Source organism: Salvelinus sp. IW2-2015, unplaced genomic scaffold (genome assembly GCF_002910315.2).
Source record: "Salvelinus sp. IW2-2015 unplaced genomic scaffold, ASM291031v2 Un_scaffold2917, whole genome shotgun sequence".
NCBI lineage: Eukaryota > Metazoa > Chordata > Actinopteri > Salmoniformes > Salmonidae > Salvelinus > Salvelinus sp. IW2-2015.
The window spans coordinates 33,791-48,602 of record NW_019944214.1 but is presented as its reverse complement, the minus strand read 5'-3'; the positions used below and the strand labels follow the sequence as shown (position 1 = coordinate 48,602).

Genomic DNA, 14,812 nt, shown 5'->3' with positions numbered 1-14,812 from the left:
ATATATATATGAGGTAATGTATGGCTCTGAATTATAGGGATATCTATGAGGTAATGTATGGCTCTGAATAAGGGATATCTATGAGGTAATGTATGGCTTGCTCACCCTGATATAGGGATATATATGAGGTAATGTATGGCTCTGAATATAGGGATATCTATGGGGTAATGTATGGCTCTGCTATATATAGGGATATCTATGGAGTAATGTATGGCTCTGCTCACCCTGAATATAGGGTATCTAATGGGGTAATGTATGGCTCTGCTCACCCTGAATATAGGGATATCTATGGGTAATGTATGGCTCTGCACACCTGAATTAGGATACATATGGGTATGTATGGCTCTGAATATAGGGATATCTATGAGGTAATGTATGGCTTCTGCTCACCCTGAATATAGGGATATATGAGGTAATGTTATGGGCTCTGAATATAGGGATATCTATGAGGTAAGTATGGCTCTGCTCACCCTGAATATAGGGTATATATGAGGTAATGTATGGCTCTGAATATAGGGATATCTATGAGGTACGTATGGCTCTGCCACCCTGAATATAGGGATATAATATGAGGTATATGTAATGGCTCTGAATATAGGGATATCTATGAGGTAACGTATGGCTCTGCTCACCCTGAATATAGGGATATATTATGAGGTAATGTATGGCTCTGAATATAGGGATATCTATGGGTAACGTATGGCTCTGCTCCCCTGAATATAGGGATATCTATGGAGTAATGTATGGCTCTGCTCACCCTGAATATAGGGATATATATGAGGTAATGTATGGCTCTGAATATAGGGATATCTATGAGGTAACGTATGGCTCTGCTCAACCCTGAATATAGGATATCTAGTGGGTAATGTATGGCCTAATATAGGGATATCTATGGTGTAATGTATGGCTCTGAATATAGGGATATCTATGAGGTAATGTATGGCTCTGAATATAGGGATATCTATGAGGTAACGTATGGCTCTGCTCAACCCTGAATATAGGGATAATCTATGGTGTAATGTATGGCTCTGAATATAGGGATATCTATGAGGTACGTTGGCTCTGCTCACCCTGAATATAGGATATCTAGGGTGTAATGTATGGCTCTGAATATAGGGATATCTATGAGGTAATTGTATGGCTCCTGAATATAGGGAATATCTATGAAGGTAATGTATGGCTCTGAATACTAGGATATCTATGAGGTAATGTATGCTCTGAATATAGGGATATCTATGGGGTATGTATGGCTCTGCTCACCCTGGAATATAGGGGATATCTCATGGTGTAATGTATGGCTCTGAATATAGGGATATCTATGAGGTAACGTATGGCTCTGCTAACACTGAATATAGGGATATTCTATGAGGTAATGTATGGCTCTGAATATAGGGAAATTATTGAGGTAATGTATGGCTCTGCTCACCCTGATATAGGGATATCTATGAGGTAATGTATGGCTTGAATATAGGGATATCTATGAGGTAACGTATGGCTCTGCTTCACCCTGAATATAGGGATATCTATGAGGTAATGGTATGGCTCTGAAATATAGGGATATCTATGAGGTAATGTATGGTCTGCTCACCCTGAATATAGGGATATCTATGAGGCAATGTATGGCTCTGAAATATAGGATATATTATGAGGTAATGTATGGCTCTGAATATAGGGAATATCTATGGGGTAATGTATGGCTCTGAATATAGGATATCTATGAGGTAATGTATGGCTTCGCTCACCCTGAATATAGGGATATCTATGAGGTAATGTATGCTCTGAATATAGGGATATCTAATGGAGTAATGTATGGCTCTGCTCACCCTGAATATAGGGATATATATGAGGTAATGTATGGCTCTGAATATAGGGATATATATGGGGTAATGTATGGCTCTGCTCACCCTGAATATAGGGATATCTATGAGGTATGTATGGCTCTGCTCACCCTGAATATAGGGATATCTATGAGGTACGTATGGCTCTGCTCACCCTGAATATAGGGATATCTATGAGGTAATGTATGGCTCTGAATATAGGGTATAATATGGGGTAATGTATGGCTCTGCTCACCCTGAAATATAGGGATATCTATGAGGTAATGTATGGCTCTGCTCACCCTGAATATAGGGATATCTAATGAGGTAATGTATGGCTCTGCTCACCCTGAAATATAGGGATATCTATCGAGGTATGTATGGCTCTGCTCACCCTGAATATAGGGATATCTATGAGGTAATGTATGGCTCTGAATATAGGGATATCTATGGATTATGTATGCTCTGCTCACCCTGATATAGGGATATCTATGAGGTAATGTAATGGTCTGAATATAGGGATATCTATGAGGTAATGTATGGCTCTGCTCACCCTGAATATAGGGAAATACTATGGAAGTAATGTATGGCTCTGCTCACCCTGAATATAGGGATATATATGGAGGTAATGTATGGCTCTGCTCACCCTGAATATAGGATATATATGAGTAATGTATGGCTCTGAATATAGGATATCTATGAGGTAACGTATGGCTCTGCTCACCCTGAATATAGGGATATCTATGAGGTAATGTATGGCTCTGCTCACCCTGAAATAGGGATATCTATGAGGTAATGTATGGCTCTGAATATAGGGATATCTATGGGTAATGTATGGCTCTGAATATAGGATATCTATGAGGTAATGTATGGCTCTGCTCACCCTGAATATAGGGATTTATATGAGGTAATGTATGGCTCTGAATATAGGGATATCTATGAGGTAAACGTATGGCTCTGCTCACTGAATATAGGGATATCTATGGAGTAATGTATGGCTCTGCTCTCCCTGAATGATAGGGATATCTATGAGGTAATGTATGGCTCTGGCTCACCCTGATATAGGATACTATGAGGTAATGATGTCTGAATATAGGATATCTAGGGTAATGTATGGCTCTGAATATAGGGATATATATGAGGTAATGTATGGCTCTGCTCACCCTGAATATAGGGATATATATGAGTAATGTATGGCTCTGAATATAGGGATATCTATGAGGTAACGTATGGCTCTGCTACCCTGAATATAGGGATAATCTATGGTGTAATGTATGGCTCTTGAATATAGGGATATATATGAGGTAATGTATGGCTCTGAATATAGGGATATCTATGAGGTAATGTATGGCTCTGCTCACCTGAATTAGGATATATATATGAGGTAATGTATGGCTCTGAATATAGGGAATCTATGAGGTACGTATGGTTCTGCTCACCCTGAATATAGGGATATATATGAGGTAATGTATGGCTCTGAATATAGGGATATCTATGAGGTAATGTATGGCTCTGCTCACCCTGAATATAGGGATATATATGAGGTAATGTATGGCTCTGAATATAGGGATATCTATGAGGTAACGTATGGCTCTGCTCACCCTGAATATAGGGATATCTATGGGTAATGTATGGCTTTGAATATAGGGATATCTATGAGGTAATGTATGGCTCTGAATATAGGGATATCTATGAGGTATATGTATGGCTCTGCTCACCCTGAATATAGGGATATCTATGAGTAAGTATGGCTCTGCTCACCTGAATATAGGGATATATATGAGGTAATGTATGGCTCTGAATATAGGGATATCTATGAGGTAATTGTTCTGCCTGCGTTATGGAACCCTACCTATGACCTGCTGTTTTCAAACTCTTAATGATCGGCTATGAAAGCCAACTGAGATTTATTCCTGATTATTATTTGACCATGCTTGTCATTTATGAACATTTTGAAAATCTTGGCTTCTCCTAATTTTCTCCTTCTCTCTTTCTTTCTCTCGGAGGACCTGGGCCCTGGACCATGCGTCGGGACTGCCGCCCGTGGTGATCCTTGCTGTCCCCAGTCCGCCTGGCCTTGCTGCTATTCCAGTTTCAGCTGTTCTGCCTGCGGTTAATGGAACCGCCACCTGTCCCAAGACCTGTTGTTTTTCACTCTGATGATCGGCTTATGAAAAGCCAACTGAAAATTATTCATGATTATTTTTACCATGCTTGTCACTTATGAACATTTTGAACATTTGGCATAGTTCTGTTATATATCTCCACCCGGCACAGCGAAAAGGACTGGCCCACCCCTCATAGCCTGGTTCCTCTCTAGGTTTCTTCCTAGGTTTTGGCCTTTTCTAGGGTAGTTTTTCCTAGCCACCGTGCTTTACCCCCTGCAATTACTAAGCTGTTTGGGGTTTGGCTGGGTGTCTGTACAGCACTTCGAGATATTAGCTGATGTACGAAGTGCTTATATAAAAATAAAATTGAGGTACGTATGGCTCTGCTCACCCTGAATATAGGGATATCTATGGTGTAATGTATGGCTCTGAATATAGGGTATCTATGAGGTAATGTATGGCTCTACTCACCCTGAAATATAGGGATATCAATGAGGTAATGTATGGCTTCTAATATAGGGATATCTATGAGGTAATGTATGGCTCTGAATATAGGGATATCTATGAGGTAATGTATGGCTCTGCTCACCCTGGATATAGGGATATCTATGAGGTAATGTATGGCTCTGAATATAGGGATATCTATGAGGTAATGTATGGTCTTGAAATATAGGGATATCTATGAGGTAATGTATGGCTCTACTCACCCTGAATATAGGGATATCTATGGGCCCAAGGTCTCGTTGAGAAGAGGGGTCCTCATCTGATCCGGTCTGGAAGTGGAACAGCAGATAGGCCACAGCGTACACTGTTATATTGGCCATCACTGTAAACGCATACCTGGGAGAGGAGAACAAGAGGTGAAACTCTTCCAGCACTGGGAACACTCAGGTCCTCTTCAGCACTGGGGAACACTCAGGCACCCCTTCCAGCACTGGGGAAACACTCAGTGTCTCCCCTTCCAGCACTGGGGAACACTCAGGTCCCCTTTCAGCACTGGGGAACATCAGGTCTCCCTTCCAGCACTGGGGAACACTCAGGTCTCTCTTCCAGCACTGGGGAACACTCAGGTCCCCTTCAGCAGTGGGAACACTCAGGTCCTCCCTTCCAGCACTGGGAACACTCAGGTCCCCTTCCCTGCACTGGGAACACTCAGAGTTCCCTTCCAGCACTGGGGAACACTCAGGTCTCCCTTCCAGCACGGGGAACCTCAGGCACCCCTTCCAGCACTGGGGGAACACTCAGTCTCCCTTCCAGCACTGGGGCAACTCAGGTCCCCCTTTCAGCAACTGGGGAACACTCAGGTCCCCTTTCAGCACTGGGAACACTCAGGTCTCTTCCAGACTCTTGAACACTCAGGTCCCCCTTCCAGCACTGGGAACACTCAGGTCCTCCCTTCAGCACTGGGAACACTCAGGTCCCCTTCCTGCACTGGGAACACTCAGTCCCCCTTCCTGCACTGGGGCACTCAAGGCCCCCTTCCTGCACTGGGAACTCAGGTCCTCCCTTCCAGCACTGGGGAACACTCAGGCACCCCTTCAGCACTGGGGAACACTCAGGCACCCCTTCCAGCACTGGGAACACTCAGGCACCCCTTCCAGCACTGTTGAACATGCCATGCCACACCCCCTCTATTTCTATGGGCATATTATTATAAATATTTTCTTAAACTGCATTGTAGGTTAAGGGCTTGTAATTAAGCAATTTCACTGTGAGGTCTACACCTGTTGTATTCGGCACATTGTGACAAATAAAATTTGATTTGATTGACCCGCAGACTGAAGGTGTCTCGTGGTCGAGCAACAACAACGTCTCCTTGAGTGACAGGGGGCGGGGCTAGGTCTGTGTGGAAAGCGGCATGGAGAGAGAGCGGAGAGAGATGACTGAAGTAGGTCCCTATGCTCCATCCTGGGTTGTTATTTACCTGTAAGCAGTGAGCTCCACCTTGGTGGTCCCTAGCTCAATCCTGGTTATTTACCTGTAAAGCAGTGAAGCTCCACCTTGGTGGTCCCTAGCTCCATCCTGGTTATTTATTACCTGTAAGCAGTGAGCTCCACCTTGGGGTCCCTAGCTCCATCCTGGTTATTTACCTGTAAGCTGAGCTCCACCTTGGGGTCCCTAGCTCCATCCTGGTTATTTACCTGTAGCAGTGAGCTCCACCTTGGTGGTCCCTAGCTCCATCCTGGTTATTTACCTGTAAGCAGTGAGCTCCACCTTGGGGTCCTAGCTCCATCCTGGTTATTTACTGTAAGCAGTAGCTCCACCTTGGCGTGTTCGCAGGACACCAGCTCGGGGATGAGTGACAGGTGTGAGATCTGCGTTGCAGCCCAGCCGAACTGGAAGATGATGATGAATGGGATGAAGTAGGTCAGGCTGACCCACTGAGAGGTGTACTGGTCACAACCCCACACACTGATTAAAGATGAACGCAAAGGACATCAGCACACTGACCGTACCTGGAGAGGGGGAGGGGATGTAACTGTGTGGATCTCACTTTACCGACAGCAGCCTCGTCATTCATAAAGCTCATCTTACTCCGACCCAATAAATAAGAGGGAGCGAGTTTAGCTCTATGAAGACATGACACAGCCAGGCACAGGAAGGGGAATGAGGTCAGCACAGGAGGGAATGAGGTACAGCCGACAAGGAAGGGAATGAGGTCACAGCCCCAGGAAGGGGAATGAGTCACAGCCCAGACACAGGAAAGGGGAATGAGTCACAGCCCAAGACACAGGAAAGGGAATGAGGTCCAGCCCAGACACAGGAAAGGGAATGAGGTCACAGCCCAGACACAGAAAGGGAATGAGGTCACAGCCCAGACACAAGGAAAGGGGAATGAGGTCACAGAGAAGAATGGGTCAAGCCCAGACACAGAAAGGGAATGAGGTCACAGCCCAGACACAGGAAAGGGAATGAGGTCACAGCCCAGACACAGGAAAGGGAATGAGTCACAGCCCAGACACAGGAAAGGGGAATGAGTCACAGCCCAGACACAGAAAGGGAATGAGTCACAGCCCAGACACAGGAAGGGAATGAGGTCACAGCCCAGACACAGGAAAGGGGAATGAGGTCACAGCCCAGACACAGGAAAGGGGAATGAGGTCACAGCCCAGACACAGAAAGGGGAATGAGCTCACAGCCAGACACAGGAAGGGGAATGAGGTCACAGCCCAGACACAGGAAGGGGAATGAGTCACAGCCCAGACACAGGAAGGGGAATAGGTCACAGCCCAGACACAGGAAGGGATGAGGAAAATGAAAGACATGAAGGAGACAAGCACACTGATCCTCCCTGGAGGGAGAGAGAGGGCGTTGTGCAAGCTTTGATGTGCAGGCTTTTAATCCAGCCCAGTGGGTCTCATGCAGGAGCAGGCCTGATCATCACAGCCCACTGACCAGTAGGGTGACCTGTCTAGCTCTGAGCTTCTTCAACCACTGATAGCACATAGCTGCCTGGTAACCTGATAGCACATAGCTGCCTGGTAACCTGATAGCACATAGCTGCCTGGTAACCTGATAGCACATAGCTGCCTGTAACCTGATAGCACATAGCTGCCTGGTAACCTGATAGACATAGCTGTCTGTAACTGATAGCACATAGCTGCCTGGTAACCTGATAGCCACTAGCTGTTGGTAACCTGATAGCACATAGCTGCCTGGTAACCTGATAGCACATAGCTGTCTGGTAACCTGATAGCACATAGCGCTGGTAACCTGATAGCACATAGCTGTCTGGTAACCTGATAGCACATAGCGTCTGGTAACTTGATAGCACATAGCTGCCTGGTAACCTGATAGCACATAGCTGCCTGGTAACCTGATAGCACATAGCTGCCTGTAACTGATAGCACATAGCTGTCTGGTAACCTGATAGCACTAGCTGCCTGGTAACCTGATAGCACATAGCTGTCTGGTACCTGATAGCACATAGCTGCCTGGTAACCTGATAGCACATAGCAGTCTGGTAACCTGATGCACATACTGCCTGGTAACCTGATAGCACATAGCTGTCTGGTAACCTGATAGCACGTAGCTGCCTGGTAACCCTGATAGCACGTAGCTGCCTGGTAACCTGATAGCACATAGCTGTCCTGGTAACCTGATAGCACATAGCTGTCTGGTAACCTGATAGCACATAGCTGTCTGGTAACCTGATAGCACATAGCTGTCTGGTAACCTGATAGCACATAGCTGTCTGTAACCTGATAGCACATAGCTGCCTGGTAACCTGATAGCACATAGCTGTCTGGTAACCTGATAGCACATAGCTGTCTGGTAACCTGATAGCACATAGCTGCTGGTAACCTGATAGCACATAGCTGTCCTGGTAACCTGATAGCACATAGCTGCCTGGTAACTGATAGCACATAGCAGTCTGGTAACCTGATAGCACATAGCTGCCTGGTAACTGATAGCACATAGCTGTCTGGTAACCTGATGCACGTAGCTGTCTGGTAACCTGATAGCACATAGCTGCCTGGTAACCTGATAGCACATAGCTGCCTGGTAACCTGATAGCACGTAGCTGCCTGGTAACCTGATAGCACGTAGCTGTCTGGTAACCTGATAGCACATAGCTGTCTGGTAACCTGATAGCACATAGCTGCTGGTAACCTGATAGCACATAGCGTGTAACCTGTAGCATGCTGCCTGGTAACTGATAGCACATAGCTGCCTGGTAACCTGATAGCACGTAGCTGCCTGGTAACCTGATAGCACGTAAACTGCCTGGTAACCTGATAGCACGTAGCTGCCTGGTAACGCTGATAGCACGTAGCTGTCTGGTAACCTGATAGCACTAGCTGCCTGGTAACCTGATAGCACATAGCTGTCTGGTAACCTGAATAGCACGTAGCTTCCTGGTAACCTGATAGCACATAGCTTGTCTGGTTACTCTGATAGCACATAGCTGCCTGGTAACCTGATAGCACATAGCTGCCTGGTAACCTGATAGCACATAGCTGCCTGGTAACCTGAATTGGCACAAACTACCAGGGAACTGTCTGGCAGCACCTGAACGTAGGATGTGGCCTGTGCTGTGAACTAACTTCCTTATGAATGACTCAGCTTAAAGTTTGGTCACAAGACTACAAGTGTTCAGTTCAAGACATGTCCTTGGCAGCTATAATAGCCTTTCTTGTTCTTTTATTGTGGGCCTAGAATGGTACGGAATACATACATTGGCAATTGTAAGATCCAAAAATTACATAATTTGACTAATTCATAATTTTATCATAATTACAGTGTAGCAATCAACCAATGCACCTATATGAAACAGGTATACACTCACCCACTAAATGCCATGTCTTCCTCTTGCCGTATGTCCCACACCCCGGCGTCCGGTCCGACTCGTAGCCGATAAGRGGTGTGCAGACCCCGTCCGCTATCTGCCCCACCAGCAGTAACACACCTGCATAGGTGTTCTGAAAGCCCAGCACGGAGTGGTAGTACACCAGCAGATAGGTGAACCACATAGACGCACACAGATCGTTCAGAAAGTGTCCCACGGCGTAACTCAGCCGCCGACAAAAAGGCAGAGACCTCTGTGTGTAGTCTGWCATGATTGCTTCGAGAATATTAGGTAATTCTCTGAAAAATATATATATTCAAATTATAGTCARATTGTTGTTTGGAGATCTTTTGATGACCTAATATGTTCGCCTAAATACGACCAAATAGGTTATCTGAATACTCAACAAGCAAAAATAGAATTCCACATTGAAAACAAATAGTAGGTCCTACTTGTGTGAGTACAGATCGTTATTCCCCAACATGTCCGTGTCCATCTGATCACACCGCATTGTGCCAGTTTCCTTACGATCAGCTGACTGTTATGAAGAGAAAAAAAATCTCTCTATATATATTCAGGCACCTAACAAAACACCTCGACCACTGTCCTTACCTCAGCCAACCCCCTAACCAGGTTACGCGGTTAACTTGTTAAAGTAAAGTAACGCCTCGCCACGTCCCCATTCATAACATATATTATCCGTTTCACAGACATATCTCGGTAATCGATTTAGAGATAATACCGATTGAATTCCAACGATATTCGCCTCCTCGATCCCGCCGGCTCGGTATTCTTTGGAATAAACATACACTATGATTCTGTTACATGACAACAACAATGGCCGAAAGCGTTCCGGTGAAATGAAGGGAAAGAGGCCCCGTTCCCGTTCTGGACCAATAGGAACGCAGGTCTGCTCTGCTCCCACGTGATGCTGACAGATGTTTTTCCCGGAAGAGGGATGACTTCATTCCTGATACATTAGTTCATTTGCATCTGTAATACATKGTTCCTTCTCAATTTAAAATCAGATAAGATATATTGTTCAAACGTTAAATTATATTATTTTGTGATTGATTTTAAGTTTAGAACTACACGTATAGGCTTTCTGTGCTACTATAATATAAATACAAGTATCTGTGTGATTGAATACTGAAAGTGATTTCATCACTCAAGTCTAGATTCAGTCCAGTGATCAAGTATTTATCACACAGGGTCAGAGTACATCACATGCTTTACTCTGAAGAGCTTTGTCAGCGTTCCTCATGTTTTTAGTCTGAAATAAAGATAATGATTATTTTGTCACAAGATGACTGTCCTGTATAACCTTGGCTTACCTATTCATCACTTTTACTAAGAGAATGTCAATATCGGAGGTCTGTGTGGAAAGCGACCAGATAGTTGTTTTTACAATGCAAGTCTGTCTGTCTAGATAATACCAGAGATTTTAACAGGTTTTGAGAATGCTTATACATATTGAAAATTGACAAGATATGAAAGCCTAAACATGTTTTGTATTTTGAAATGGGACATATGTTTTTTTATTTAATTCTATTTAACCTTTACTTAACTAGGCAAGTCAGTTAAGAACAAATCCTTATTTACAATGACGGCCTACCCCGGCCAAACCCAGACGACGCTGGGCCAATTGTGCGCCGCCCTATGGGACTCCCAATCACGGTCGGATGTGATGCGGCCTGGATTCGAACCAGGGAMTGCAGTGACGCCTCTTGCACTGAGATGCTGTGTCTTAGACCGCTGCGCCACTCAGGAGTATTACTTTAAAACCTCTACAGGATCAGTGTCCCTCCACCGGGACAGTTGAGCTTACGTGCACTAATGTGACTAGCATGACAGTTGTAAGTAACAACGAAATTTACAGGACATAGACATGTCTTATATGGGTAGAAAGCTWCACTTCTTGTTAATCTAACTGCACTGTCCAATTTACAGTAGCTATTACAGTGAAAAAAAGACCATGCTATTGTTTGAGGAGAACAACAACAACAACGTATCACGGCAACTGGTTTGATACATTCACCTCTGAAGGTAAATAATGTACTTACATTCAGTAATCTGGCTCTGATTTGTCATCCTGAGGGTCCCAGAGATAAAATGTAGTGTAGTTTTTGTTAGATAAAATCAATTTTATAATAAAATGTAGGACTGGGTTTTACAGTTTGAACCCCTGTTGTCTCTGGCTCCACACCCACCCGCCCGGCCACTAGATGTGAAAGTTAGTGTATAAGCTAATGTCCATCATGTATGATATTCCTGGTTGTGTGTAAACTTAAATGTTGTATTTCCATAGCATTTGTGTATGTTCTCTATAGTTATGTACTTGAAAATGTATCAATTGACCAATTCGGCACATAATATTGTCCAGTATTGCCATGCGTCACTGAATCAATCTGAAACGTAGCATACTGCTGCCATCTAGTGGCCAGAATCTAAATTGCACCTAAACTGCAATTTATTTATTTTACCGTTATTTTACCGTTATTTTACCAGGTAAGTTGACTGAGAAACAGTTCTCATTTGCAGCAACGACCTGGGGAATGTTACAGGGGAGAGGAGGGGATGAATGAGCCAATTGTAGACTGGGGATTATTAGGTGACCGTGATGGTTGAGGGCCAGATTGGGAATTTAGCAGGACACCGGGGTTAACACCCCTACTCTTACGATAAGTGCCATGGGATCTTTAATGCCCTCAGAGAGTCAGGACACCCGTTAACATCCATCCGAAAGACAGCACCCTACACAGAGCAGTGTCCCCAATCACTGCCCTGGGGCATTGGGATCTTTGTTTAGACCAGAGGAAAGAGTGCCTCCTACTGGCCTCCAACACCACTTCCAGCAGCACCTGGTCTCCCATCCAGGGACTGACCAGGACCACCTGCTTAGCTTCAGAAGCAAGCCAGCAGTGGTATGCAGGGTGGTATGCTGCTGGCCAGCAATACGTATGATGGCCTTTCTCTTGCATTTCCAAGATGACATTTTTTTAAATAAGATGTTTTTTGGTTTGTATTATCTTTTACCAGATCTTATGTCTTATATTCTCCTACATTAATTTAACATTTCCACAAACTTCAAAGTGTTTCCTTTCAAATGGTATCAAGCATATGCATATCCTTGCTTCAGGTCCTGAGCTACAGGCAGTTAGATTTGGGTATGTTATTTTCTGTCATTTTAGGTGTCCAATCCTTTTAAAATGGCACAAACTAAAACTGGCAGGTAACTGATTTGGACAAGCAACATAAAACCCATAAACACATAGGTTTCTGTCCCAAATGGCACCCTATTCCCTATTTAGTGCACTACTTTTGACCAGGGCCCATAGGTCTTCCTATTCCCTATGTAGTGCACTACTTTTGACCAGGGCCCATAGGTCTTCCTAGCCACTGTCGGGCACCTCAGTATTTCTATATTTCTTTCCTGTCTGTATGACACAATGTGTTATTCTAGAGTTCCTGTCTGTATGACACACTGTGTTATCTGGAGTTCCTGTCTGTATGACACACTGTGTTATTCTAGAGTTCCTGTCTGTATGACACACTGTGTTTATTCTAGAGTTCTGTCTGTATGACACACTGTGTTATTCTGGAGTTCCTGTCTGTATGACACACTGTGTTATTATGGAGTTCCTGTTGTATGACACACTGTGTTATTCTAGAGTTCCTGTCTGTATGACACACTGTGTTATTCTAGAGTTCCTGTCTGTATGACACACTGTGTTATTCTGGAGTTCCTGTCTGTATGACACACTGTGTTATTCTGGAGTTCCTGTCTGTATGACACACTGTTATTCTAGAGTTCCTGTCTGTATGACACACTGTTATTCTGGAGTTCCTGTCTGTATGACACACTGTTATTCTAGAGTTCCTGTCTGTATGACACACTGTTATTCTAGAGTTCTGTCGTATGACACACTGTGTTATTCTGGAGTTGTCTGTATGACACACTGTGTTATTCTGGAGTTCCTGTCTGTATGACACACTGTGCTATTCTGGAGTTCCTGTCTGTATGACACACTGTGTTATTCTGGAGTTCCTGTCTGATGACACACTGTGTTATTCTGGAGTTCCTGTCTGTATGACACACTGTGTTATTCTAGAGTTCTGTCTGTATGACACACTGTGTTATTCTGGAGTTCCTGTCTGTATGACACACTGTGTTATTCTAGAGTTCCTGTCTGTATGACACACTGTTATTCTGGAGTTGTCTGTATGACACCTGTGTTATTCTGGTTCCTGTCTGTATGACACACTGTGCTATTCTGGAGTTCCTGTCTGTATGACACACTGTGTTTATTCTAGAGTTCCTGTCTGTATGACACACTGTGTTATTCTGGAGTTCCTGTCTTGTATGACACACTGTGTTATTCTGGAGTTCCTGTCTGTATGACACACTGTGTTATTCTGGAGTTCCTGTCTGTATGACACACTTGTGTTATTCTGGAGTTCCTGTCTGTATGACACACTGTGTTATTCTGGAGTTCCTGTCTGTATGACACCACTGTGTTATTCAGAGTTCCTGTCTGTATGACACACTGTGTTATTCCTTCTGTTGAAATCATAAAACTACTTTGTAAATAGTTTAGTCTGTCCCCCTCTGTCAATGTTCAGCACGTTAAAATGGAACACAGACAGCAGTTTGTTCTCTGTCCTTTAATAGTCTCTTATGATTTCTCAGGTCGTTCCAGGCTCTCTTCATTCATTTATCCATTCATCCACCCATCATGAGCTCATCTTCAGGCCTTGTCCATCCCATCCATCATCCTCATCCATCCATCCATCCATCCATCCATCCATCCATCTCATAGAAATATAACATTTATTCCTTACAATCTTCTTCTTCTTCAGGTTTAGAATATAAAACAGGTCCAACCACACAGACGTCAGGGTTCTGTCCCATTGGGTCCTGTCTGTCTGTCGCGGCAGTCATTACAGTCTGTTGTAGTACTGCAGGAGGGTCGACAGGGGGCGCTCTAACTGAACACACGCAGAGTGAGACAGACAGAGAGGAGGTGGTGAGGTACTGGGCTCAGCTTAGTCTAGTACTGCTTCCTTCCCTCTGTCAGTCTGGTTCCAACAACTCCTCTTCTTCACTAGTGTCTCTGGAGGCCTTTCCTCTTCTTCACTAGTGTTCTCTGGAGGCCTTTCCTCTTCTTCACTAGTGTCTCTGGAGGCTTTCCTCTTCTTCACTAGTGTCTCTGGAGGCCTTTCCTCTTCTTCACTAGTGTCTCTGGAGGCCTTTCCTCTTCTTCACTGTGTCTCTGGAGGCCTTTCCTCTTCTTCACTAGTGTCTCTGGAGGTTTTCTCTGGAGGCCTTTCCTCTTCTCTATGCCTCTGGAGGCCTTTCCTCTTCTCTCTTAAAGAAACAGCAGCACCTGAAACAGAACAAAGGAACAACAATAGGATGAGATTATAACATTGAACAAACTAATACAAAGACTCACCCCCAATTCTAAACTGCCCCTCACCGATTCTAAACCTCTGACCCCCTCACCCCCAATTCTAAACCGACCCCTCACCCCCAATTTCTAAACCTGTGAAAGAGACGATCTGTCCTCCTCACCCAATCTAACCGACCCTCCCCC

At 44.4% G+C, this 14,812-nt stretch overlaps 1 long non-coding RNA gene and 1 pseudogene across 1 annotated transcript in view; both read right to left on the bottom strand.

Moving 5' to 3' along the window:
* LOC112074986 (major facilitator superfamily domain-containing protein 12-like) overlaps window positions 1-10,139 on the bottom strand; it is a 28,671-nt pseudogene extending 18,532 nt beyond the window's left edge.
* Window positions 10,140-12,545: 2,406 nt separating this feature from the next.
* LOC139025597 (uncharacterized) overlaps window positions 12,546-14,812 on the bottom strand; it is a 32,855-nt gene continuing 30,588 nt past the window's right edge. The window contains exon 2 of the long non-coding RNA XR_011477195.1: window positions 12,546-12,607. This is a non-coding gene — a long non-coding RNA (uncharacterized lncRNA). The remainder of the gene's footprint in view (window positions 12,608-14,812) is intronic.